This window comes from Capsicum annuum, chromosome 5, assembly GCF_002878395.1.
Source record: "Capsicum annuum cultivar UCD-10X-F1 chromosome 5, UCD10Xv1.1, whole genome shotgun sequence".
Taxonomy (NCBI): Eukaryota; Viridiplantae; Streptophyta; class Magnoliopsida; order Solanales; family Solanaceae; genus Capsicum; species Capsicum annuum.
In genome coordinates, this window is record NC_061115.1 from 41,784,408 (window position 1) to 41,811,904 (window position 27,497).

The window sequence follows — 27,497 nt, forward strand, 5'->3', positions numbered from 1 at the left end:
AGACTTGGTTATTTCAGATATATTGGACAATGATGTAATTCTGGGTATGACTTGGTTATCTTCATATCATAATGTTTTAAACTATTATGGTAGAACAATCACTCTAGATATTCATGGGGTGAAGGAACTAGAGTGGGAGGGAGTATATAAGGCTAAACTAATAAAGGTAATATTGTATGCCTAGGGTAGGAGGAAAGTGGGGAAGGGGTGTTCAACATTTCTACTCATCGTTGAGATGTAGACGTGGGGTTCCCTTTTATTGAGTCAGTTTTGGTAGTTTCTAAATTTCAGAATGTGATTCCTTTAGACCTACAAGGTATGCCTCCAGATAGGGATATCGATTTCTGCATTGACTTAGAGTTGGCACTCACCTTTTTCATTTATTCCATCTTTTTGAATGGCTTCACCAGAATTGAGGGATCTCAAAGCTTAATATAGGATCTACATGAAAAAGGTTTTATTTGTCAAACTGCTTCACCTTGGGGTACTTTGGTCCTATTTGTTAAGAAGAAGGACGGTAGTATGAGGATATATATTGATTACAGATAGCTGAGTATACCTTGGCTTATATAGATGACTTGTTGACCAGTTTCAGGGTGCATAATGTTATCAAAAATTAATTTAAGGTTAGGTTATTATCAATTTAAAATAAGACTAGAGGACATACCAAAGATAATTTTTAGAACTCGGTATGGCCATTATGAGTTCTTGGTGATGTCTCTTGGGTTACCATGCACCTGCAGCTTTTATGAGTTTAATGAACATGATCTTTAAGTCATTCTTGGATTCATTTATTTTTCTTTTTATTGATAATATCCTTATCTACTCTACGAGTAAATAAGAACATATAGGCTATCTTCGTATAGGCTTGGAGATTCTAAGGGAGAAATAGTTATTTGCAGGAGTTTTGTAGGGTTTTCTAGCTATTACAATAGATTTTTCAAGAAATTTGCATCCATTACAATACACTTGACAAGGCTGACTAAAAAGAGGTGCCATTTGTGTAGTCAAACCAATGTTAAAAGAGCTTCAACAATCTAAAGACTCTTTTGACTTTAATACATATTCTTTTGTTGGCTGTTGAAGTTAAGGACTTTATTGTATTTTGTGATGCCTCACTGTTGGGTTTGGGTGTTGTGTTGATGCAGGATAAGAATGTCATTGCTTGTATTTTGAGTTATTTAAAGCCTTACAAAAGGAACTACCCAACCCATGACTTGGAGTTGGCAATGCTAATGTTTGCATTAAGGATTTGGAGACACTATCTTTATGGTGTCAAATATGAGGTCTTAATAGATGAGGGAATTATTAAAGGATTATGATATGAGTATTTAGTATCATCTGTGTAAGGCCAATATGATGAAAGATGTACTAAGCCAAAAAGTTGTGAGTATGAGTACTTTATTTTTAGGGTATCCAGGTGACAATTAGCTACAGAGTTTCAAACTCTAGCACCAGTGAGCATGCAATTTGAGATCTCAGACAGAGATGGTGTGTTGGATAGTGTAAAGGAAAAGATTGTATTCATGGAGAAAATTAAGGCCAAGAAATTCAAGGATAAGAAGTTGAATGCACTCTAAAATAAAGTGGTGTGTAGGAAGGTGGAAGATGTCACTCTCGACGTTAAAAGGGTATTGGATTTAAGGAAAGAGTATGTGTTCCTTGGTTTGGTTCCTTGGTTTGGTGACTTGATTCATGATGTACTTTTAGAGGCCTATGGTCCACATTATTACATTCATCCCAGTACAACCAAGATACATGTGACTTGAGGCAGCTTTGTTGGTGGCCCGAGATGAGGAGGGACATAGTGGGTTATTTTTCCAAGAGTCAGAATTGTCAGCAGGTAAAATATAAGCATCAAAGTCCTATGGGGTTTCTTTAGAGGATGCCTATATACATGTATAAGTGGGAGCATATTTCTATGTACATCATGTTGGGTCTTCCTAAGAATTTAGGGAATCATGCCTCCATTTGGGTGATAGTAGATCAGCTAACAAGGTTAACTAACTTTTTACTAGTTTGGGTGAACTACAACTCTCAGTAGTTATCTAAAATTTTTGTTAAGGTGAATGTGAGACTTCATGGGGTTCCACTTACTTTTATTTTTGATAGAGATGCAAAGTACACTTCTAAGTTTTGGGATAGGTTGTATAAAAGTTAGGCACTAAGCTCACGTTTAGCACAACTTTTCACCCTCAAATTGATAGATAGTTGGAGAGGATGATTTTGGTCCTAGAGGATATGTTGAGGACATGTGTGATTAATTTTGGTGGTCATTGGGATTAGTTTCTTCTATTGTGTGAGTTTTCATACAACAATAGTTATTATTTTGGTATTGATATGGCACTATTCGAGGAACTTTGTGGATTGACGTACATGCCACTTATTGGGTGATTTGAGTTGGAAGATGTTAATTCTTTGGGCATGGATTTGGTACAAGAGGCACAGGATAAGGTAAGATTCATTCAAGCCAAGTTATTAGATGCTTAAAGTAGGCAAAAAGAGTATGTATATCGTAAGGTGAGGGACATGTTATTCAAGGTTGGTGAGCAAGTTTTTCTCAAGGTGTCTCCTATAAAGGAAGTCATGAGGTATGGAAAAAGGGGAAAGCTCAGCCTTCAATATATAGGGTCCTTTGAAGTTCATGGAAAAGTTCATCCGATTGCATATTGCTTAACTCTGTCATCGTGGTTTTCAGGGGTCCATCCATTTTTTCATATTTCAATGCTGAAAATGTACCATAAAGATGGAGACTACATCATTAAGTGAGATTCGCTACTTTTAGATAAGGATTTGGATTACGAGGAGGACCTAGTAGCAATTCTAGATTAGGATATTTAAAAATTGAGGATGAAGGAAATTTATTTAGTGAAGGTGCAATGGAAGCATTTTCTGATCAAGGAATCAACTTGGGAGACCGAGAAGGACATGTGAGATAAGTACCCTCAATTGTTCGAGGATGCAGGTACTCTCCTTCTTTATTGTTTAGCCTATATTTCTCATTTGATCATTTAGGGATGAACAATGAGTAAATTTATTTCTATTGTGATGACCTCTCCACCATTATGTACGAGTACTGTATTTAAAATCTCATGTCTAAATTCTTCCTCATTTGGAAGTTACAAATTTTATGATAGGCTAATATCGATCAATTTTGGAGCAAAGTGTGGATTAAGAAAATATGGGAATGATTTGGTCCAGGGTAGTGGTATTTGTCTTGATTTATGGTTAGCTAAGATGATAAGGAACCCATTCAAATTTATGGAATCAAATTTGGGTATGTAAAACTCTTGAAATTGATCTTAGCGTATAGAGCACTATTTAGAATATTCTACGTTTAAGGTGTGCTACAAAATATGGGACTTTTGGGTGAAGAAGAACATTCTATCCTATTGACACTGCTATAGAAGTCGGTAAATCCTATAGCTAAGAGCTATAGTGAAATAATTTCTGCCATAGTGGCTGTCAATGACTGCTATAGCGATGAAAATCTTAGTTTTAATGAAATACTTCTCCAAAAATAATTTAATTTTTCAAAAACTTATTTTGGTGAAAAGGAAGAATGTTTAAGGGCGAAATATACCATAAATTCTTTGTTTGGCTTCATTAAGGTAATGTATAGTGATGAAAATCATAGTTTTAAAGAAATAATTCTCCAAAATAATTTATTTTTCAAAAAAAACTTATTTTGGAAAAAAGAAAGAACGTTTTAGGGAGAAATATACCAGAAAATCTTTGTTTGGCTTCATCAAGGGAAGGAATTCATCCCCATTAACTCGTATATAATTATTAATCCTTAGAATTGTTAATTCACGGAGTTTGGAGAAGGTTTTAGGGAGGATTTTTGTTAATTGGTAGTGCAAGAAGGGAAAATTAAGGAATAGGTTAATGGTTTTTGATTATTAACTTACATTTATCATTTCATTCTATTAATTCACTACTTTATCCAAGAAATTGATAGTCCTAGGTGAATTACGGTGGAAAATCCCTAGAATAGAAAGGAAATGACCATGAATTTCACCTTAGGAGTTGGGTGTGTTTTATAAATCTCGACATGTTAGGTAATTTATTTAATTATGTATTTATGTACATGTTCTAGACCCTGAATAAGTAGAAATTACACGAAAGGACAAAGCTTCTATGTAGAGGAGTTGCGCAATCTTGGTTCGAGGTAGGTGACAGTAATGTGGTTTAATTCAATTTGTGCTATATGTGCATGTTAACTATTTTATAGTGTGGCTTGTTAGTGCATGTTGTTTTAGTGTGGTCTTTGCAAAGATTTGCGGTTGTTACATGATTTTTGTTACCTTACTTTCTAAATATAGAATGTTTGATATTTAGAACGTTCTCATGGGCTTTGGTGGAACAATGTTGGCAGACACTTGTATTTGAAAATTTAGTATAGGATGATTACTTTCCCCTACAGGTCATGGCTAGAGGACGGTTGTATATCCCTTAGATTGTATGCATGAGGGATAGGTGAGTTTAACGGTTTCAAGAGTGGGTCGGGGTTATATATTTTTATACTTAATAAACCATCTTGATTTGGTTTTATCTTGGCTTGACTAAACTTGAATTGATGATAATATGTTGACTTGTTGGTTTGATTCCAATTTGTTTGTTGTTGCTTGTTGTGCTAAGTATATGTTTGTTAAGCATGGATTAAGTTATTGTAGTATAACTTGGTTATATGTTCATATTATTATCTTGGGTTGGACAAATAACCCTATCAATACACTATTGTTCTTATGTTCTAATACAACACCTGTATTTTTTTTATTAATCTAGCACATATTATAGTGGATCCTATGTGTCCCCACTTGTGATTCCAGTGGTAAACTCCAAAATTTAGTAAGTAGCATATCAGTCTACCATGGGATCTCTTTTTATGACATTGTCCTTTGTTTGGACTTATGCAATTTTTATTGGTCTTGGGATTTCATCCCCTTCTTGTCATTTCTAATATGTTTTGGTACATTGACTTTTGGATTCTAGGGGTGTTTGGTTTAGTGTTTGCTTCTATGATTCTCTTAAGTTGTTATACTGGTTAATTCTTGAATTATTCATGGGATAGATTTCTTTATTTACTCTTAAGTGTTGGATTATGTCTCTGGGGTTATCGGTTATCCAACCATGTGAGTAGTATGGGTACCACTCATAATGAATTTGGGTCGTGTAATCGATAGAAAGGGATATGGAGGGTGGAAAAAAGAAGTAATAAGAGCTCCTTTTGCCAAGAACAAATTGGAATTCATTGACAGATCTCTGGTGATACCTTCTCCTAATTCATGCTTATAGAAAGTGTAGACTCGATGCACTAGCATAGTGTTTTCATGTCTTCTCAATTCTCTCTCTATGGAAATTGGATAGAGTGTTTTATACTCAAGCAGTGCAAAGGATCTGTGAAAGATTTAGAATAAAGATTTGGTCAAACTAATGAGGTTAAGTTATTTTAACTTCAAAAGAAGTTAAGTGTAGTAACTTAGGTAATCACAAGCCTATCAAGTTATTCCACTAAAATGAAAAGTCTATGGCACAAGTTAGATGCTTTGAATATCTTTTCTTCTTGTGTGTGCAATTGTGAGAGTGGTACTAAGGAAAATAATGTATAAAGCACATCAAGATGTGAGGTTATTGTCATTCTTAATGGGGTTGAGTGATGCTTTCATAGGAGTTAGGAGCAATATTCTTTTGTCTTCTCTTTTACCTTTTATTCAGAAGGCTTATTCATTTGTGATACAAGACGAAGAATAAAGAAAGACCCACATGTCACCATCTTATCTTGGTGATTCTCCTTCTTTTCTTGTTTCAAATCTGTCAGGGATATAAAATATGGTGATTAACAAGGGACGGAAATGTGGTTCTAATCCTAAGAAAACTACTTTGATTTGTATTTACGTAAGAAACCAAGATACTCTATTGATAAGTGTTACATGATTCATGATTTTTCTATTGATTTTTAATTCATGAAGTAGAAGAAGTTTCAAGGTGTTTCTCTGGTCAACAACACTTTTAAGACAAGTAGTGAACAAATAATAGAGAGCCATGCTGCAGAAATAAAATCTTCAAGTCAAGATGATGTAGGACAACTACTATAAATGCTTCACTAACTCAAGAATACCCAACAGGTGTTTCTACTCAGGAAGCTTCCACTATCTTGAGTTGTGCAAGCATAACAACATTTTCAACACTCATTCATGCTTTATTAATATTGACAATAATTCTTGGATATTAAACTGTGGTGCTACTCATTACATGACTCATAATAAAACTTTTTTCTTATTTGAGGCCTTACCTAAACTTGTAATGGTAAATATTTTCAATTCCCACAGAGTAAAGATAACATATTTTGGAACAATTCTTATTTTAAAAAATTTAGAATTGAAAAATATTTTATACATTTGTTGCTTCAAGTTTAAATCTCTTCTTTGTAGATAAGTTTTACCGACAACTCAACAAATATATCATATTCAATCCTATTTTCTAATTTCATTTTTCAAATCCCTTTAAAGAGAAGCCCTTTGAAAAATTTATTAAGAACAAGAAGGCTTCCACATACTCAAATCAAGACAGTCAACTGCCTTTAAAGAGTCAAGTCAAGAAGAATTCTAATTTTAGTTTATGTTTTAGTTTTAGCAAGAAAATTTTAGATTCTAGCTCTATTCCTAGTTGTTGTTTTGCTTTGTTGATTCACATACGAAGAAAAAATTGTGGCATTATTTATTAGATCACATTCTTTTGAGTAATATGAAGAATATTCCTTTTGATTCTATCTCTTTTTGTCAAAAATTTATTGAACTTTGTGTTATTTGTCCTATGGCAAGGCAAACAAAATTCCCCTTTTCTACAAGCAATGTTTCCACTGAATTACTTTTTGAGGTCATACACGTTGATGTTTAGAGACCATATAAGGCTCTACATATGATGGGCATAATTTTTTTCACTATCATTGATGATTTTAGTAGAGCAACATGAATTTTTTTTCACTAAACAACAAATTAAATACTTTCAGAGTAGTTAAACTTTCTAACCATGGTGGAAATATACTTTCAAGCAAAAGCCAAAGTAATAAGATCAGACAATGCTTTTGAGTTAGGAAGTGGGACAACACAATCATAATATCTTATTTCCCAGGATATATTGCATCAAAATTCTTGTGTTTTCACTACACAATAGAATGGAATTATTGAAAGAAAACACAAAACTTCACTAGAAACATCCAAGACTCTTTGTATCAATCTCATCTTCCTATACAATATTGGAGAGAATGTCTCTTGACTTTCATTTATCTAATTAATAGATTTTCTTCAAGAATACTTCCCGATAGAACACCTTTTCAAGTTCTTTTCAAGACAAAGCCAAGCTACATTAATCTTAGTTGATTTGGTTGTCTATGCTTTGTCACCACTCTTCCCTCTCATAGATATATATTGAATCCAAGGGAGGTATCCTGTGTATTTTTAGTTTATGCTCATGAAAAGAAGGGACAACAATCTCAAACACCTAAATCTTTCCTAAAGGTTTTATTTCTTTTGACCAATTAAAATTTTTTCTTATATATACAAAGACACATATACAAAGGATTGATAAATTGAAGTTTCTTGGTGGCTATCAAAATTCCATTCTACAATAATTTCATAGAAAGGAAAATCTCAAACAACATATAGTACACTTTATCGACACTTGCAATGATGTTGGACATATGGTGATTGTTTCATCAAGTAGTTCATTTGATCTATTAAAGAAAATGTCTTTGATTAGTATACAGATCTCAAACCTAATTTTATAGATAGTTAGGATTAGTTGAAGTAAGAGTTGACTCAATCATTTCTATAGAAAAAGACATTTCATTTGTATGACTGAACTTATAAAGGCTCACCAATATAAATATGAGCCAGTTGACGACTTTATTAACCATTGGAGAAGCTTAAGTCTCAACTGCAAAGACCACCTGAGTAAAACTTCTAGCATCAAAATATGCATTCAAGGCATTAATTGGGGTCTTCACTATATTTTGCAAGGATTAAAGACCAATGCATTTGAAGAGTTGAAAACCCATGTTCATAACATAAAATTAAACATGGATATAATAGAAGATCAATGAATTCTTTTCTGTGAGCTTCAAAAGGATTATGGCATAGAAGAACTTCATAGTCGGTGATTATTTTAATCTAAAGATGAATGTGAAGAGTTTCTGTATATCTTGGATCTTCTCAATGCGAGAGCCTAAATTATAAGTTGAAAATTTTCTCAATGTATGAGCCCAAACTGCATGTTATAATGCTCCTCATTGCATGAGCCTAGTCATCAAGTTATAATGCACCTAGAATAAGAGTAAAAATTAAATGTCACAAAGATCTTCAAATTTGAGCTATGTCTTCAAGTCGAAAGCTCCTTACACACACGAGTCTTAACTTTATGTTATGATGTTCTTAAAATTTGAGTCATATCTCCAAGTTGTAATGCTCTTAAAGTTTATATTATATCTATATATTATAGAGATCTTCAAATTTTAGCTAAAATTTTTAAGTTGTAAAGCCCTCAAATCTAAGACAAACCTTCAAGTCAAGAAGCTCTTCAAATTTGAGCTAAATCTTTATGTCACAAAGGTCACCAAATTATGAGCTAAATTTTCATATCACAAAGATCTTCAAATTTGAGCTAAATCTTTAAGTTGACATGCTCCTTGAACTGGGAGTTAAAACAATATCACAAAGTCTTTAAAATTTTAGCTAAATTTTCAAGTTGAAATACTCCTTGAAATAAGAGCCTAAATTGTATATCACAATACTCATCAAATTCAAGATAAATTTTTAGATTGTAAAACTTGTCAATATCAAGTTAACCTTGAAGTTCTAAAGCTCTTCAAATTTGAGCCAAATCTTAAAGTTATAAAGCTCTTCAAATTTGAACTAAATCCTTAGAACTATGTTATTAATTGGCCCTTTTGTAAGACCCCGAAAAATTCTAAGCTTAACTCAGCCCTTAGAGCTTGATAAGGGGTCCCAAACTTAGAAAAATTCAGCTAAGTGTTTACACTTAGAATTAGTTTAGCCTCATAAGTTGGCGATCTTATTTCACGACCCTTATGACCTTAAAGTGTCAATTTTTAGGTTGGCATGTCAGTAGGTGTTCTCGTACAAGTTTTGGATTTTTTGAACATCGTTTGTAACACGTTTGGAAGTCCCAAACAGTGGATCAATGCGATCTCAATGTGCCGCATCACCTATCACATTGATAAATATTTTTCCTAGCTTTCAGTGCCAATTTCTAGTGAATCGATGCTGACTCGATGCGGCGCGTCGACCATAATGTTGACCCTATCGAAGCGACACGTCGGGCTGCGCATCACTGGGCCTATTTTTAGTCATTAAAACTCCTCGTCCTTAAGGGTATTTGGGCCATATTCACACGTCTATTCATCCCCAAAAATATGAAATTCAGCCTTCAATAAGAAAATTACGCACATTCTGTCCCAAATTACTCTAAGAGCAAAACCCCCTAGGAGATCTAATTGCAAATCCAAGATTCAAGAACTCACCGTCAATCTACATTAATTCAGGCACCAAGGTATGTGAAGTGTTCATCCAATGGTTTCCTTCCACCCTTGGAGTTAAAGAAACTCTTTTAAACTATAAGTTAAATGATTTTGTGAATTCCATGTTGGGATTTTTAATGTATTCATGATTTTGATGTTATTTGAATTTCTAATCCATGGGTTATTCCAAGTATCATGTGAAATTATTTATCATGTATCACGTGAATTCATGTTGAACCTTTGAAATTGTAAATTGGAATTGGAAATTAGGATGCCTACATGTTGCTTAGTATCACGTGCATAGATTATGTTTCCCCAAGTGCTTGATGAATTGCACATGTGAACTAAAAGAAAAAGATCATGTCATGCTAGCTTATGTGCAAGTTCATATCTTACAAGTGTTTGATGAAATGTCTCTATGAATGAGTTACAAACAAGTGCACATGGTTATGCTTTTCAAGTTATGTTATGCTTTACTTTTCATGCTATCGAGTCCTGGGAGTATTCAATACCCGAAAATCTAGCTGTTTACCTAGAGCTATAGTGGTTATAGAATGGTCTCGGTAGTGTCATAAACAGTAGCACTCATTACCCAATCATAGTCTCAGTTCAGTATTCAGTCCAGACCTCAAGTAACCTAGTCAGTTAACAGAACTCAGTAGCATTCCATCTGTCAATAGAACCCAGTGAAATCAGTTCATTTAGATAGCCCGATAGTAATAGTTTAGTCAATCCTAGTACATTATAGAAATTAGTTCAGTATTTATTCAGTTGGGAGTCAGATTCAGCACCAAGTGAGTACAGGGATGACGGCTTCCCTATCAGATTGGCAGAGTCGTTAGTAGCAGTCCCTGGACTCCAGAACTACTTAGCAAGTGTAAGACATGAGAAGTCACCCTTCAGTTTAGGCTTGACTTTATCGCCGGGGTCACCCATCAGTTCAGGATTAACACCCTTAGTTCTTTGGGACAGTATAGTACATTAGTATAGTGGATCTACATAGCCAGTGTTAGTAATCATGGTACGGTACTGACACCCTTCCAACGGGGTTACAGGCTAGACTCCAATCCATTTAGAGAACGATATGTTGGTTAGATGATTACCTCTCACAGTTTCAGTTTTGGTTTTAGTCTCAGAACAGAACTCAGTTCAATTTTAAAGATTCAGGACTAGTAGTTATAATCGGCCAGTTTAGTGTGGAACTCAAATTAGTTCTTCAGAATTAGGACTGTCAAAAATAGTCATTCAGTTATCAGTAAGAAAATATCAGCAAATTCAGATATCAGTTAATTAGTAGTCAGAACTCAGTATCCGGTATTACCATGACCTTAGTTACAGTTTATGTATTCATGCATGTACTCTCATTTAGTTATGTTCATGTTACTTAGTCAGTTATTGTTCATGCATATGAACCCATGTATATTAGCCTACCTCACGTAGCATACCATTACATTCAAATTACCGACTCATACTTTTCTTTTATGCTATGATGTCTTATATCATAGGTTCAGAAGTACGGACTCTTGATCGCACTTAACAGTGTATCATATCAGCAGCAGACTTAAAGGTGAGTCCTCGTAGTTTGAGGACAAAGTTACTATTTTAGTTTTTCAGTAGTTTAGTAAATGAAGTTAGTTGGGGGCTTGTCCCATCAACTCCATGTTTAGACAGTTAGAAGTTTTCAGACTAGAGTATTTCAGATAGATGTTTCAATATTTAGTATTTGTCTCAGTTGTGAACCTTATGGAAAATTTCAACCTATCTTCCATATTTATTTCAGATATATTATCATTACAGTGTTGTTATTATTCAATGCTCACAACAGTTACCAGTCATGGGTTAGCTGGTGGTCCTTTGGGGTCTCTAGCACCCTGTAGCATCCGGGGTATAGACTTGGGGTATTACTAACTTTGTATCAGAGCCTAAGGTTTAGCAGAGTCCTAGGAAGTCTGTAAGCCATATCAAGTAGAGTTTTGTGCATGGGTGTGTAGCGCGCCATACTTATGGACAGGGGGCTATGAGATGTTTTAGGAAAAGTTTCCCCTTCTTTCAGTATTAATGTCGTGCGAGTGAACATAATCTCAAATTAAACTCTCAGTCTAATCCTTTTATTCCTTTCATTTATAGAACATGCCTCCTAATAAGAACGGAAGAAGAATGGGAAATCAGCTATACCCTCAACCATTCAGGTAGATCCTCTAGACGAGCATATCTCCCATGCAGAATTCAGGGTTGTATTTACCACTCTAACCAATTCAGTAACAACCCAAAATGAATGCCCAGCTGCTATTCTGGCCAACCCAGTGGCCAATAATATTGTAGTTAGAATTCGAGACTTCACCCTAATGAGCCCTCCATTATTTACTGGGTCTAAGCCAGATGAGGATCCACAAGAATTTCTTGATCAGGTGAAAAAAGTTACAAATATTATGGAGGTGATGGCCAGTGAGAGTGCTGAGTTGGCTGCATATCAGTTGCAGGATGTAGTTCACTCATGGTTCAAGTAGTGAAAGACAGAGTGGGCCACAGATGCAGGGCCCATATAATGGAAGAAGTTTGCCACTTCTTTCCTTAATAGGTTCTTCCCATTGGAGTTGAGAAAAGCTAAGGTTTTGGATTTTATAAATATGAAATAGGGAAACATGACAGACAGTACAAGAGTATTCCCCTAAGTTTACTCAGTTAGCTAGATATGCCCCTCACGTAGTAGCAGATAGCAAATCTAAGATGAGTAAGTTTGTTTTAGGTGTGTCTAACAGTGTGGTCAAGGAGTGTAGGACCACAATTCTAATTAAGTAGATAGACATATCTACATGGTCCATGCTCATCAAATAGAAGAGGCTAAGAATAAAGAGAAGGAGAGGGAGAATAAGAGAGATAGAATAGGTAGCTTCAATTTTGCTCAGCCTAGGTCAGAATGGGGTAACCGTCCTTAATTTTATCAGAGGTCTTAAGCCCCAGCACCTTCTTCAACTATTGCCCCAATACCTAAATTTAGAAATGATAATAGGGCTAAGACACCAGGCCGTAAGTCCCAAGGCAGTGCTAGCAGTGCCCATATGAATCCTCTATGTAAAAAATATGGTAGACACCATCAAGGTAAGTGTAAAGCTGGAAGTGAGGTATACTTCGGGTATGGCAAGTCAGGCCATCAGATTTGGGAGTGTCGGGTAGTTGCTTAGAAAGGTAGAGAGTTGTACCGACAGGGCTAGTCCCATCAGTGGTCAGTCCTAGCCGGTTATCTAACTCAGTAGGGTGTCGCTTCCAGTGCTACCAGTGGTCAACATACAAATAAATTATATGCATTTCAGTCCCAACAGAATCAGAAAAGTTCTCCTGATATGGTCACTGATACGTTACAGGTTTATCATTTACATATTTATGCTTTTTTCTAAATTTAGGAGCTTCTTTATCCTTTGTAACTCCTTATATAGTTGTTGACTTTGGAGTCAGTCCTAAAATCCTAGCAGAGCCTTTTTTAGTCTCTACCCTAGTGTGTAAATCTATTATAGCCCAGCGGGTATACAGGAACTATCCGATTATGGTATTTCAGAAAGTCACTTTAGCAGACTTAGTAGAATTAGAGATGATAGATTTTGATGTCATTATTGGTATGGACTGGCTTTATTCGTTCTATGCCTCTGTTGACTGTAGAAACAAAATTTCCAATTTTAGTTTTTGAATAAACCTGTCCTAGAGTGGAGAGGTAGTACTTCAGCGCTTAAGGGTCAACTTATTTCTTACCTTAGGGTGAGAGAAATGACATCTAAGGGATGTGTCTATCATCTTATTCGAGTCCGAGACTATAGTTTAGATACCCCTAATCTTGAATCAGTGTTAGTAGCATGTGAATTCCTAGATATATTTCCTGAAGATCTTTCCGGAGTTCCTCTCGAAAGGGAAATTGACTTCAGAATTGACCTTCTTCCAGATACGCAGCCCATCTCTATCCCACTATACAGAATAGATCTAGCAGAACTCAAGGATTTGAAGGAACAGTTGAAGGATCTCCTAGGTTAGGGATTCATCAAGCCCAATATATCCTCGTGGGGTGCACCAATTCTATTCGTGCATAAGAAAGACAATTCTCTTAGAATGTGTATAGACTACCGTCACCTAAATAAAGTCACGGTGAAGAACAAGTATCCACTTTCCAGAATTGATGACTTATTTGACCAACTTTAAGGTGATAGTTATTTTTCTAAGATAGACCTCAGATCAGGCTATCATCAGCCCAGAGTCCGAGAATGTGACATTCCAAAGACAGCCTTCAGAACTCGATATGGTCACTTTGAATTCTTAGTCATGTCATTTGGTTTTACCAATGCCCCAACAAATTTTATGGACTTGATGAATCGTATGTTCAAGCAGTACTTAGTCATGTTCGTCATAGTCTTCATAGATGATATTCTTGTCTACTCCCACAGTGAGCATGATCATGCAGACTATCTCAAAATAGTATTATAGACTCTTATAAATCATCAACTGTTCGCCAAATTTAGTAAGTGAAAGTTTTTACTAAGTTCAGTAGCTTTCCTTGGCCATATTATTTCTAGTGATGGCTTTAGGGTTGTTCCCCAAAAGACCGAAGAAGTAAGAAACTAGCCCAGACCCATCTCTCTATCAGATATTAAGAGTTTCTTGGGCTTAGTCAGGTAATACCGATGGTTTGTTGAGGGATTTTCATCTATTGCATCCCCTATTTCTAGATTGACTCAAAAGAAAGTCAAATTCCAGTGGTCAGATTTTTGTGAGAAGAGTTTTCAGGAGTTGAAGACTCAACTCACTACAGCCTCAGTTTTGACCTTGCCAGATGGTTTAGATGGATTTGTGGTATATTGTGATGCTTCTAGAGTTGGTTTGGGGTGTGTTTTGATGCAGAGAATTAAGGTCATATCCTATTTCTCTAGACAACTTAAGCCCCATGAAAAGAACTATACCACTCATGATCTCGAGTTAACAGCTGGAGTATTTACCTTAAAGATTTGGAGGCACTATTTGTATGGAGTGCATGTTGATATGTTCACTGATCATAAGAGCCTGCAGTATGTGTTCTCTCAGAAATAACTAAACCTCTGTCAGAGAAGGTGATTGGAGTTGTTGAAAGACTACGACATGACTATTCGGTATCATCTGGGAAAGGCCAATATAGTGGTTGATGCTCTTATTAGGATATCTATGGGTAGTGTTGCTTACATGGAAGATGATAAGAAGAATTTAGTTTAAGATGTTCATCATCTTGCCCGACTAGGTGTTCGGTTAGTTGATTCGGCAGAAGATAGTGTATGGGTGCAGAGTAGATCAGAATCATCTCTAGTTTCTAAGGTAAAGGAAAAGCAGGATAGGGATCCTAGTCTAGTTACGTTAAAAGAATCAGTCAGAGATCAGAAGCTAGAGGTTTTCTCCCAAGGGGGAGATGGTGTATTGCATTTTTAGGGACAACTATGTGTGCCAGGTGTAGATGACTTGAGGCAGCGGATTTTTGCAGAAGCGCATGGTGCGCACTACTCAATTCATCCAGGGGCCACCAAGATGTACTGCAACCTGCAGGAAGTCTATTGGTGGAGTGGGATGAAGAGAAACATTGCAGAGTTTGTAGCCAAATGCTCGATATGTTAGCAGGTTAAGATTGAGAACTAGAAGCCTAGTGGGTTCATGCAGGAGTTCAGTATTCCCATATAGAAATAGGAAAAAGTGAACATGGACTTTGTGATGGGTTTGCCTTGTACTCATCGTTAGTATTATTCCATATGGGTTATCGTAGATAGGATGACCAAGTCAGCTCATTTCTTACCAGTCCATACCTCTTATTCAACCGAGGATTATGCCAAGCTCTATGTTAGAGAGTTGGTCAGATTTCAAGGAGTTTTATTATCCATAATTTTGGATAGAGGTACGCAGGTCACCTCTCATTTCTAGAAAGCCTTCCAAAAGGGTCTTGGTACCCAAGTTTACCTCAGTATAGCCTTTCATCCTCAGACAGATGGGCAAGTAGAAAGAACCATTCAGACTTTAGAAGATATGGTTAGGGTGTGTGCCATTGACTTTAAGGGTAGTTGGGATGACCACTTGCCCTTGATTGAGTTTACATAGAATAACAGTTACCATTCCAGCATTCAGATGGCTCTATTTTAGGCAATTTAGGAGAGGAGATATACATCTCCCATTGGTTGATTTAAAGTAGGTGAGGCCATAGTGGTAGGGCCTGACTTGGTATTTGATACCTTAGAGAAAGTTCATTTGATCAGGGAAAGGCTTAAGACAGCTCAGAGCCAATAGAAATTGTATGCCGATGTATGCAAAAAGGATCTCGAGTTTGAGGTTGGGGATTTTATGTATTTGAAAATCTTTCCTATGAAAGGAGTAAAAAGGTTTGGCAAGAAGGGGAAAATATCGGTCCTTACCAAATTCTCAGTCATTTCGTAAAGGTGGCTTACGAGCTTGAGTTGCCTTTAGACTTAGCTTCATTCCATCTAGTATTTCTTATCTCCTTGCTAAAGAAATGCATAGGTGACCAAGAATTTGTAGTCCTTATAGAGTATGTAGATGTTCATAAATGTCTCTCTTAAGAAGAGGTTACCATCAAAATACTTGATTATCAGATTCGCAGACTGAGGAACAAAGAAGTTTCTCTAGTCAAAGTTCTTTAGCAGAATCAGTCCGTTGAGGGAGCTACTTGGGAAGTGGAAGCAGATATATGGACCAAGTATCCTCACCTTTTCTCTGCAAACTTAGACCCAGCTCAAGGTAATAGTTTTCCTTGAATTTACTTAGTCCCATATTCAACTTTCCTTTATGAGTTAGATATATCAGTTCAGTTGCATAGCATTCTCATATCATGCATAACCTCATGAAATAGCTCAGTCATTTGTCATGTCTTTAAAATCCAGTCATGCTTCAGTCATGCATTCAGTATGAAAATTTAGTCTATCAATAGTTCAGTCGTGAAATCATGCTTCAGTTATGCATACTCAGTAAGCAAGTTTAGTCTATCAGTACTCTCATCTTAGGCAGTCTTATTTGAGGATGAATGTTCCCAAAGGGATATATTGTAAGACGCCATAAAATTCTAAGCTTAACTCAACCCTTAGAGCTTGATAAGGGGTACCATACTTAGAAAATTTCAGTAAAGTGTTTACACTTAGAATTAGTTTAGCCTCATAAGTTGGCGATCTTATTTCATGACCTTTATGACCTTAAAGTGTCAATTTTTAGGTTGAATCATGATCAGGCATGTCAGTAGGTGTTCTCGTACAAGTTTTGGATTTTTTGAACATCGTTTGTAACACGTTTGGAAGTCCCAAACAGTGGATCAATGCGATCTCAATGTGCCGCATCACCGATCACGTAGATAAATATTTTTCCTAGCTTCCAGTGCCAATTTCTAGTGAATCGATGCTAACTCAATGCGGATCGTCGGCCATAATGTCGACCCTATCGATGCGACACGTCGGGCTGCGCATCACTGGGCCTATTTTTAGTCATTAAACTCCGCATCCTTAAGGATATTTGGGCCATATTCACACGTCTATTCAGCCCAAAAAATATGAAATTCAGCCTTCAATAAGAAAATTACACCCATTCTGTCTCAAATTACTCTAAAAGAGCAAAAAACCCTAGGAGATCTAATTGCAAATTAAAAATTCAAGAACTCACCATCAACCTTCATTAATTCACGTACCAAGGTATATGAAGTTTTCATCCAAGGGTTTTCTTCCACCCTTGGAGTTCATGAAACTCTTTTAAACTATAAGTTAAATGATTTTGTAAATTCCATGTTGGATTTTGAATGTATTCGTGATTTTGATATTATTTGAATTTCTAATCCATGGGTTATTACAAGTATCATGTGAAATTATTTATCATGTGTGAAGTATCATGTGAATTCATGTTGAACCCTTGAAATTGTAAATTGAGATTGGAAATTAGGATGCCTATATGTTGCTTACTATCACGTGTATAGATTATGTTTCCCTAAGTGCTTAATGAATTGCTCATGTGAACTATCAGATAAAGATCATGTAATGCTAGCTTATGTGCAAGTTCATATCTTACAAGTGTTTGATGAAATGTTTTTATGAATGAGTTAGAAACAAGTGCACATGGTTATGCTTTTCAAGTTATGGTATGCTTTACTTTTCATGCTATCGAGTCTTGGGGGTATTCAATACCCAAAAATCTAGATGTTTACCTAGTGCTATAGTAGTTATAGAATGGTCTCAGTAATGTCATGAATAGTAGCACTCAGTACCGAGTCACAGTCTCAGTTCAGTATTCAGTCCAAACCTCAAGTAAACCCAGTCAGTTAACAGAAATCAGTAGCATTCCATCAGTCAATGGAACCCAGTGAACTCAGTTTAGTTAGATAGCATGATAGTAACGGTTCAGTCAAGCATATTACAGTCTAAAAATTATTTCAGTGTCTATTCAGTTAGGAGTAAGATTCAGTACCGAACGAGTGCAGAGATGACAGCTTCCCCATCGGATAGGTAGAGTTGTTAGTAAAAGTCCCTGTACTCTAGAATTACGTAGCCAGCGTGGGACATGAAAAGTCACCCATCAGTTTAAGGTTGACTTTCTCATAGGGGTCAACTATCAGTTTAGTCTTGACACCCTTAGTCCTTCAGAATAATACAGTACATTAGCATAGTAGATCCACACAGCGAGTGTTAGTACCCGTGGCACAGTACTGACACCCTTCAAACTTGGGTTACAGGTTGGATCCTTGTCCATTTGAAGAAGGGCATATCGGTTAGATGATTACCTCCCACAGTTTTAGTTTTAGTCTCAGTACAGAAATTAGTTTACTTCTACAGATTTAGGTCTGTCAGATATAGTCATCTAGTTCAGTGTTAAACTCAAATCAGTTCTTCCTAATTAGTACTATCAGAATATTCATTCAGTTATTAGTAATACAGTATTAGTAAATTCAGATATCAGTTAATCAGTAGTCAAAACTCAGTATCCAGTATTACCATGACACCTGTTACAGTTTATATATTCATGCATGTACTCTCATTCAGTTATGTTCATGTTATTCAGTCAGTTATTGTTCATACATATGAACCCATGCATATCATCCTACCTCACTTAGCATACCAGTACATTCAAAGTACTGACTCATACTTTTTTTTTCACTATAATGTCTTATATCATAGGTTCAGACGCACGGGCTCCTGATCGTACTTAGCAGCCCAGTCTATCAGCAACACACTTAAGGGTGGGTTCTCATAGTTCAAGGACAAAGTTACTATTTTAATTTGTCAGTAGTTCAGTAGACGGAGTTAGTTGGGGGCTTGTTCCATCAACTCTATGTTAGGACAGTTAGAAGCTTTTAAACTAGAGTATTTTAGATAGATGTTTCAGTATTCAGTATTTTTCTCAGTTATGAAACTTATGGCAAATTTCAGCCTATCTTCTGTATTTATTTTAGATATATTATCATTGCAGTGTTGTTATTATTCAGTGCTCATAGCAGGTACCAGTCATGGGTTAGTTGGTAGTCTTTCGTGGTCGCTAGCACCTGTAGCGTCTGGGGTACAGACTCGGGGCATTACACCTTTTCACCAAGGTGCGTAGGAACTTAGATTTTTATTCTATGTTTAGTCACATGAGTGCAAAAAACTACACGTTCTCACTTGATCTGATACATGAAAGTTAGGTCTACATGTACTCTTTCATCAAACTTTAAACTTTCCCTACATATTGATGACTCAATAAGAGAATCTTTGTGGAGATAAGTTTCTTTAACAGGTTGAAGTCTTCAAATTAGTTAAGTCTATAAGTTGATGTCTTCTAATCCTTTAAGTATACAACTTCAAGTAGACTTCAGATTCATAATCTAGTTCAAAAGCCCTTGGATTCAAGTACAAGTCAAGATTAGGACCACCAGATTCATGATCAAGCTCAAAAGCCTTTGGTTCAGGTACAAGTAAAAATCAAGATCACCAAATTCAAGATCAAGCTAAAAAGATTTTAGATTCAAATACAAGTAAATATCAAGTCCACCAAATTAAATATCAAGATCAAAGACCCTTGAATTTATATTTGAAATAATTAATCAGAATTCATAGATATTGTAACACTCACATATTGAAATAAAAAATAATTATTGCTATAATTTTTTTTATCCCGATTAATATTTTCTCAACACAAAAATTTAATATCTACGGTGATATTGTATTAACTAGTACTGACAATGTAGAATTGCAATGGAACTATTTCTACATGAATAGTTCTATATCAAAGATTTGGGAAAATTACATTTTTTCTTAAGCATGGAAGTATTAAGGGAATATCAATGACTCATTCCTTGCCAATGAAATTTCACTCTAGATCATGCTCAAGGAATTTGATAATCTGCACTTACCACCTGTTACATCTTCTCTTGACCCAACAATCAAACTGTGGCTCAATGAAGGCAATCCACTTTCTAATCCAATCATGCACAAGCCTCTTCTTGGGAAACTAAATTATCTCACACACAAGGTCTGATCTTTCTTTCATAGTCCAATATTTAAGTCAGTATAAGCAAGACCCTCTCCAACCACATCTCACTGTAATTTTGAGAGATCTTTGTTAATTATCTAAGGACCTTGGTTTGGGATTTTCTTTAATGCTACTACATTTTTTAAACTCCTAGTATATTGTAATTATGATTGGGGTACCTGCCCTAATACACAAATGTCTATCAATGGGTTCTATAATTCACTTAGGGGATCACCACTTTCTTGGAAATCAAAGAAACAAAATTTTCATCTCTCAGTTCTATTGAGTCGAGTATCGATATATGAGAAGACTGGTTGTTGAGCTCACTTGGTTGATCCGCCTATTTGAGGATTTTTTCATTCCAATTCTGTTGCCAATTTCTCTTTATTTTGATAGTCAAGCAATGAATCACATAGTTAAAAACCCATTATTCCACGAGAGTACAAAGCATAAGAAAATTGGTTGTCATTTTGTGAGGTAGAAGATCATGGATGACCTCATCACCCTCTCATTTGTTCGATCCTCCTCATAATTGCCCGACCTTTCACTAAATTACAGTTCGGCCCTTTGCATAAAAATACTTTGGGCAAGTTGGGGGTACTGTTGTCCCCTCTACCCTAAGGCATAGTGTTGAGATTATTCTTAAATAATTTTATATGATGAATAAGATAATGTTTACGTCATGCTTTCATCATAGACCACGATTTAGGCCTCCATTTTAGCACAAGTTTTTGGTTCAATCCATGATATATTAGTGTTGGCCCAACCTACATATTTTGTTATGTGTATTTAATCCTCTACTGTATATATTAGGAACCACAATTTTTTTTGTGTGTATTTAATTATGTTTTTTGTATATTAGGAAAACATAATATTAAGCGTATCTCAAAATATTGTGTATTTAGTTATTTTAGGAGTCTAGAATATTTTTTTTATAACCAATTTGGTTTTAGTGTAAGGGTTAATTTGTTTGCACTTAATGGGGGTTTGAATCTGAATGGTTTAGACTTCAGACCTTAAGTGTATTTATTTTTTATTAAGATTTTAGCTCTTAATAGGTCTGAATGAGTCCTAATCATTTGGATCTAGAATCAAGTCTTAATAGGTTTGAAGAGGTATTCTGGTGTTAGATAATATGCATTGCCACTCTATCTATAATAATCAGTCACCACTACTAACCACCTCCACCATTATCAACCACCACCCACCACCACCAATCACCTCCACTATCGATAATAAATATCGCTACTAACCACTATTGTCAACCGCTACCACACTTACTACCTCTATTATTCTAATTATATTCACCACCGCTATTGTCGTCAACACCACCACCATCATCAACCATTACCGGACAATCCCTAATATTGACCAACTCATATACCACAACTAGAACCACCGCTAACTACCACTAATACATCACAACCTCCATATATTCTTCGGCTACTATCATCTTTGTCGCTAGTAACTCTACCTTTACCACCACTTGAACCACTACCATCGCTACAGTTTATCTCTACTAACTACCAACACATCGACAACTATCATGCATTCATTTTTCAGACATCATAATCAACACTTTCAACTACTAACATCGAGCAACATCAGATCACAACCACCACCACCACTATCAAACGCCACTATCATAACAGCTACCACAATACCAACCATTACAACTATCACCTCCAACATTACTAATCACTAACATCAATCATTATCACCGCAATCACCATTATAAACCATCTCCACTATCACTGAAAACATAAATGTACTTTTTAAATCAAATAATTATTTTATTGTATTAAATTACATACTTTTCTGATATATAATCAGTTTAGTTGAATTGTATTTTTATTTTATTATATATATAAATAATTTTTTATTTTCACATTTAAATGTTGAAAAACAAATAGTCTTAATCATTTAGATGTGCATTCAGATTCAGATATCTGAATCTTAAAAAAAACAAATGCAGCCTAGGGCTAGGTTCATCTGTGATTCCTTGTATAAATAGGATGCATTGTACATAAGATTTATTCATTCGATTCAATGTAAAAGAAATTTCTTTCGCAATCTTCTTGTATTTCTATAGCGCTATGGATAAAAAAGAAGGAAAAAAAATACTAAGTGGAAATTGATGTTTGTTCCTTATGGTAAATAACTATGGTTTTAACAAAGTGTATCATCAAATCTTTTTGTAGCAAGGGCGCTAACAAGTAATCTTAGATCTTTATTTTAAAAATATGCATATAAAATATATAGTTTTGCAAGAAAAATCATAAGATAATGTGCCCCATAAATCTATATCTATAATCTATAATATATTAAAAGTGTGAAGGCCCTTAGAAAAGTTATTCAAATTTTTTGCCCTTCATTAAAAGACTCTTCTTTAGACAAAACTATCTTTTTCACTTGTTTTAAAAAATTATTATTTAATTATATTGTATTATGTTAACCAGACTTCTAAAAATATATGGGACTCCTAAAATATATGGAAGGAGAATTAATTAATATTTTCCTTTCTACTAGACTTCCTAAAATATATGAGACTCCTAAAATATATGGTAGGAGAATTAATTAATATTTTTATTTCTACTGTTCAATTAGAAAAATACTCCTAAAATAGGACTCTATTAAAGAAATACTTCTATAAATATTGAGATGTACATTAAACTAGAGAACAAACCGATTTGCCTATTGGGAGAATATACTTGATGCTCATCTAACTTAATTCGATTGATGTCTAGATTGGTGGATGCTAGATTTTCTAACCCTCAACATGTTCATTGTATTTGTTAGCATCAAAGAATTCAACATGTGTGTGTATATATATCTTCTTTGTTTTCATTCAAAATCATTCTTTAGAGCCAAAATTTTCTCTCAGACAAGAATTAGTTGGATCAAAATTGAAGCTTTGTGATTACTATTATACATATTTTTTTATAGTTTACAAGTCGTAGATGAATATCGGTTGGCTTTGAAGAATTTCTTGTGTAAAGGTCAGACTTAATTGTATTGTTTTAATATCTTTATTTCTTTTATTTTATTTTAATTTATAGATGCAAGATGAATGTGGGTCGGCTTTGAAATTTTCCTTTAGGTAAATGTTAGGTTAAATTGTATTATCGTAATATCTCTATTAGTTTGTTATTTTGTGGTAGTTTACAGTTCGTAAATGAATATCGATCGGCTTTGAGAAATTTTTGTGTGTAAAATTTAAGTTTAATTGTGTTGTTTTGATATCACTTTTATCGTATTATTTTGTTGTAGTTTACAGGTGATAGAAAAATGTTGGTTGACTTTGTGAAATTTTTTATGTGAAGGTTAAGTTTAGTTGTATTATTTTGATATCTGTATAATCATATTATTTTGTTATTGTTTACAAGTGGTAGATGAGTGTCAGAAGACTATCTATTACATCTATTACATATCCGCACCCCCTACAAATGGTATCAGAGCTATATGTTTTGACTATGGACTATTGAACACCATATATACCCAAGACGGAGAAGAATTAACAGCTATGGAAGAATTATACAAGATATTCACCACCTACAAAAGGATAACGAAAAGAAATTTATTTTATATAAAGTGTTATACTGCACCGGCAGAGATACTATATGATGAAATAAAACCAGTTATACAAGTTGTAAAGATAGGACTAACTAGAGATATGATCATACCAGAGGATATTACACAACAACCGGAGATACCTAGAATTGAGATACCGGACTTCTATGCAAACAAACGACTTATTGGACTAGCTACGATTATTCAAGAACTAGCAAATAATTATACTAATGGAAACCCAATATGGAGCTATTATTCGAGAGATCATCAAATGATTTACTCAAATTCAAAAGAGCTACGACAAGTAGATATGGAAGACGTCAGACAATGAATAATGACACTACTCAACCCAGAAAAACAATCTACCGCAAGAGCAATTAAAAAAGGATTTATTTCAGAAGTACTACTGACAAGATATTACAAAATAATTGGACACAAATATCCAGATCACCAATGTTCAAGGTGTAATGGAGAAGATAATATTATTCTAGAAGTACATCTAGAATAAAAGAAGACAAGATGCCAACTGGAAGGATAAGGTAAGAAGCAATAATGAAGATATAGCAGATACGACAAAATCAACGGAGACTAGGTTTAATAAATAAATTCTCCATCTTTACATACTCAAAAGATATTAAATTTAATTTTATATTCATATTTATTATTTAAATAAATATCCTATTTAGTATAATGTTTGAACTCATTAAAGTGAGATATACGCACAAAACGCGTACACCTAAACTAGTTATACATAAAATCGCAGCTGATCGTGTAGGTTGTAGGAGAAACTTTAGCAGCCTGTAATTTGTATGACATGTATTGAGTAAGGAAAGTAGTAGTATTAGACAAGGAATGGGGATTAAATTCATGATAAATTTCCCTGCTATGTAAAGTTTGCACTATTGGTTAATAAAAGTTGATAATTGCCAAAATAAACCCCCAAAAGTTATAAATAATTTTAGAGAGTACAAATAAAAAAAATTTAATTGCTATACAGAGAAACACCCTATATTACGAACTAACAATGCAAAAGGTTAATATGTATCGTGTTATAAATGTATTACGAGAATATCTATTTATGAAAAAGTTAGAAATTTCAACTTTTGGGATAAAGTTTTTCCCTATAAATAACGTGGATTTCCTTCATTGTAAAAACCCCTCAAGAGAAATACTAATAATTACTCTCTCTTCTCTTTCTATTCTTCTTCTTCTCTAATTTATATTTTATAATACATTATTAGTATGAAGTTCTAAATATCCCACCGATAATATTGGTGCTTCTCCTATGACATGAAAGATCAATGTGCATGAAATTCTTTTTTCATATGATTAGTATTATACTTCCTTCATTTAAAAAAGAATGAACTATATTTCTTTTTAGTCTGTTTCAAAAAGAATGACCCCTTTTATTTTTTAAAAATACTTTAATTTCAAATTTCCACATGACATATTTAGGACCACAAGATTAAATGACATTTTGGTATATTTGACACAACTTTAATTTAAGGCCACAAGATTCAAAAGTCTTCTTTATTTCTTAAACTTTATACCAAGTCAAAGTAGGTCATTCGTTTTTAAACGAAGGGAGTATATGTTTTGCAAGGTTGAATAATATGTGTTCTCATGTGTTCATGTCTAAGTAGTGATGCAGGTATAACGATCATAATTCATAGATCCACTTTATCTGCCTTTTTACAAAAAATATTTGCTCCCTGGCTTAATATTTTCATACAATTATTATAATTTATGTACAACTGTAATCACTAGAAGTTATAAAAATTATGCCACTAATTATATGTTAGAGAAAAATTCTCCATAGTATATGTATTCCTCGATTTTCTCCTAAAGTAGCAAAATCTTGAAAGAGATTCTAAGCTATTATAATTTGATAGGCCTAAGATGCGATTACATTCTATTCATAGAAAATGAGAATTTTGATTATTATAAATACAGATCCATACCTTAGGGGTGAATGTGACAGTATTAGTAAATATTATAAATTTGAACATATTTTTGATTGTGAAGATATCACAATCCACCTCTAGAAGAGGTAGAATAATGGAAGATTGAATATCTCCAAGTTATTATGGTAAAAAACACGAATGTGAAAATTTACCCAAGCATGATGAGATCACATGCCATAATAAACTAAGATTTTATTATTTATTGGTACAAAATTTTTGTCATAGCAAATACGAAGTTTACTAAAAGGCACATGTCATGGTGAACTTGAAGTTTATTAATATAAAGTTCATAAGTTAACATAATGACTGAGACATTCCAAGAATATTCATATTGAATATTAAACATATATTGAAGAACTAGAAAAATCTTCATGAGCTTTTATTGTTGTTTGTTCTCATGATAAGTTGGTTGGATCAATTAATGGTGGAATTGGATTCCTCAAAATCTGTAAAGTATAAAATATGAATATGAGCCCGTTCATCTATCATGTGATATATAGTTAAATGCATCAATAAGATGATACATGTATATTTATTGTCAACCTGCAGTTTGACATTTATAAAGTTGCTTCCTCAATAAAATTGAATTAAGGACATAATTTCAGATTGTGTAGTCAAGACAGTCCATCTTGATAATACTAATTTGACATTAAATACCTTCAGAAAATTAGCTAAATCATTGCTTATGAGAACAACTTCATGTGTTGATTTACTAGTATAATAGTACATAAGTTGACATAATAACTGCGACATCCCAAAAATATTCACAGTGAGTATTAAACATATATTGAAGAACTAGAAAAATGTTCATGAACTTTTAATATTGTTTGTTCTCATGATAAGTTGGTTCGACCAACTAATGTTGGAAATGGATCCCTCAAAATCTAAAAAGTATAAAAAGTGAATATGGACTCGTTCACCTATCACGTGATATAGATATTTAGATGCATCAATAAGATGATCACATGCACATTTATTGTGAACCTGCAGTTTGACATTCATAAAGTTGCTTGCTCGATAAAATTGAGTTAATAGCACAATTTCAGATTGTGTAATCAAGACAATCCATCTTGATAATGTTGGTTTCATATTAAATGCCTTCAGAAAATTAACTAAATCATTGCTTATGAGAACAACTTCGTGTGTTGATTTGAAATATGATATATTATATACAGATGTACTTGTATGCATCAAATCAATAAATTATGAATAATTCTCCCTCAAAGTTGGTTCTGAGTTCGAAACCACATATTTTTTATCTAATTATTTAGATATGTGGTATACGATCAATGAATATACCATGATGCACAAAGATGGATTCCTCAAAGAAGATGGAAGATGTATGTTAGTTTTCCTAACATAAGGGGGAGATTATAAACAACTATGAAATATGTTAGGAATTATCATCAAATCCTTGTTCAAAAGAAAATTCAAGTCAAATGATGAAAGCATCAGTTGACTCAAATTTAGTTTCATATTTAAGATACAATTACTCCTATTGTGTGTCTGTAAATAATAAAATCTAGGCATACGTAAAACATGGTAGACCAATTAGTTTCAAATGAAATAATCATTGAAAAGGATATGGAGAAAATGATCATTAAAGAAGGTAATGCGCTCTTAAAGAGTCTATGACATAAGACTTTAGGAAACCTTATGAGAGGTTCAAGTACCTAAAAATAATGAAGTGATGAGATCTCAAAATGTTATGTCGTATTGTGAACCGATAAAAATTATATATCATCAACAATATCTTTGATACAATATTGGCATAATAGTATAAGAGATTAAAGGTTACGAGGATCTAAATTCTACGTTAATATAATCATGCTGATGTAGAAATATTTATCACATGACATGGAAGGATGCATCTTGGTAAGCATAAACTTATTTGATTTGCAGTCCAGACACTTGAAAATGTCATACATGAAATGATG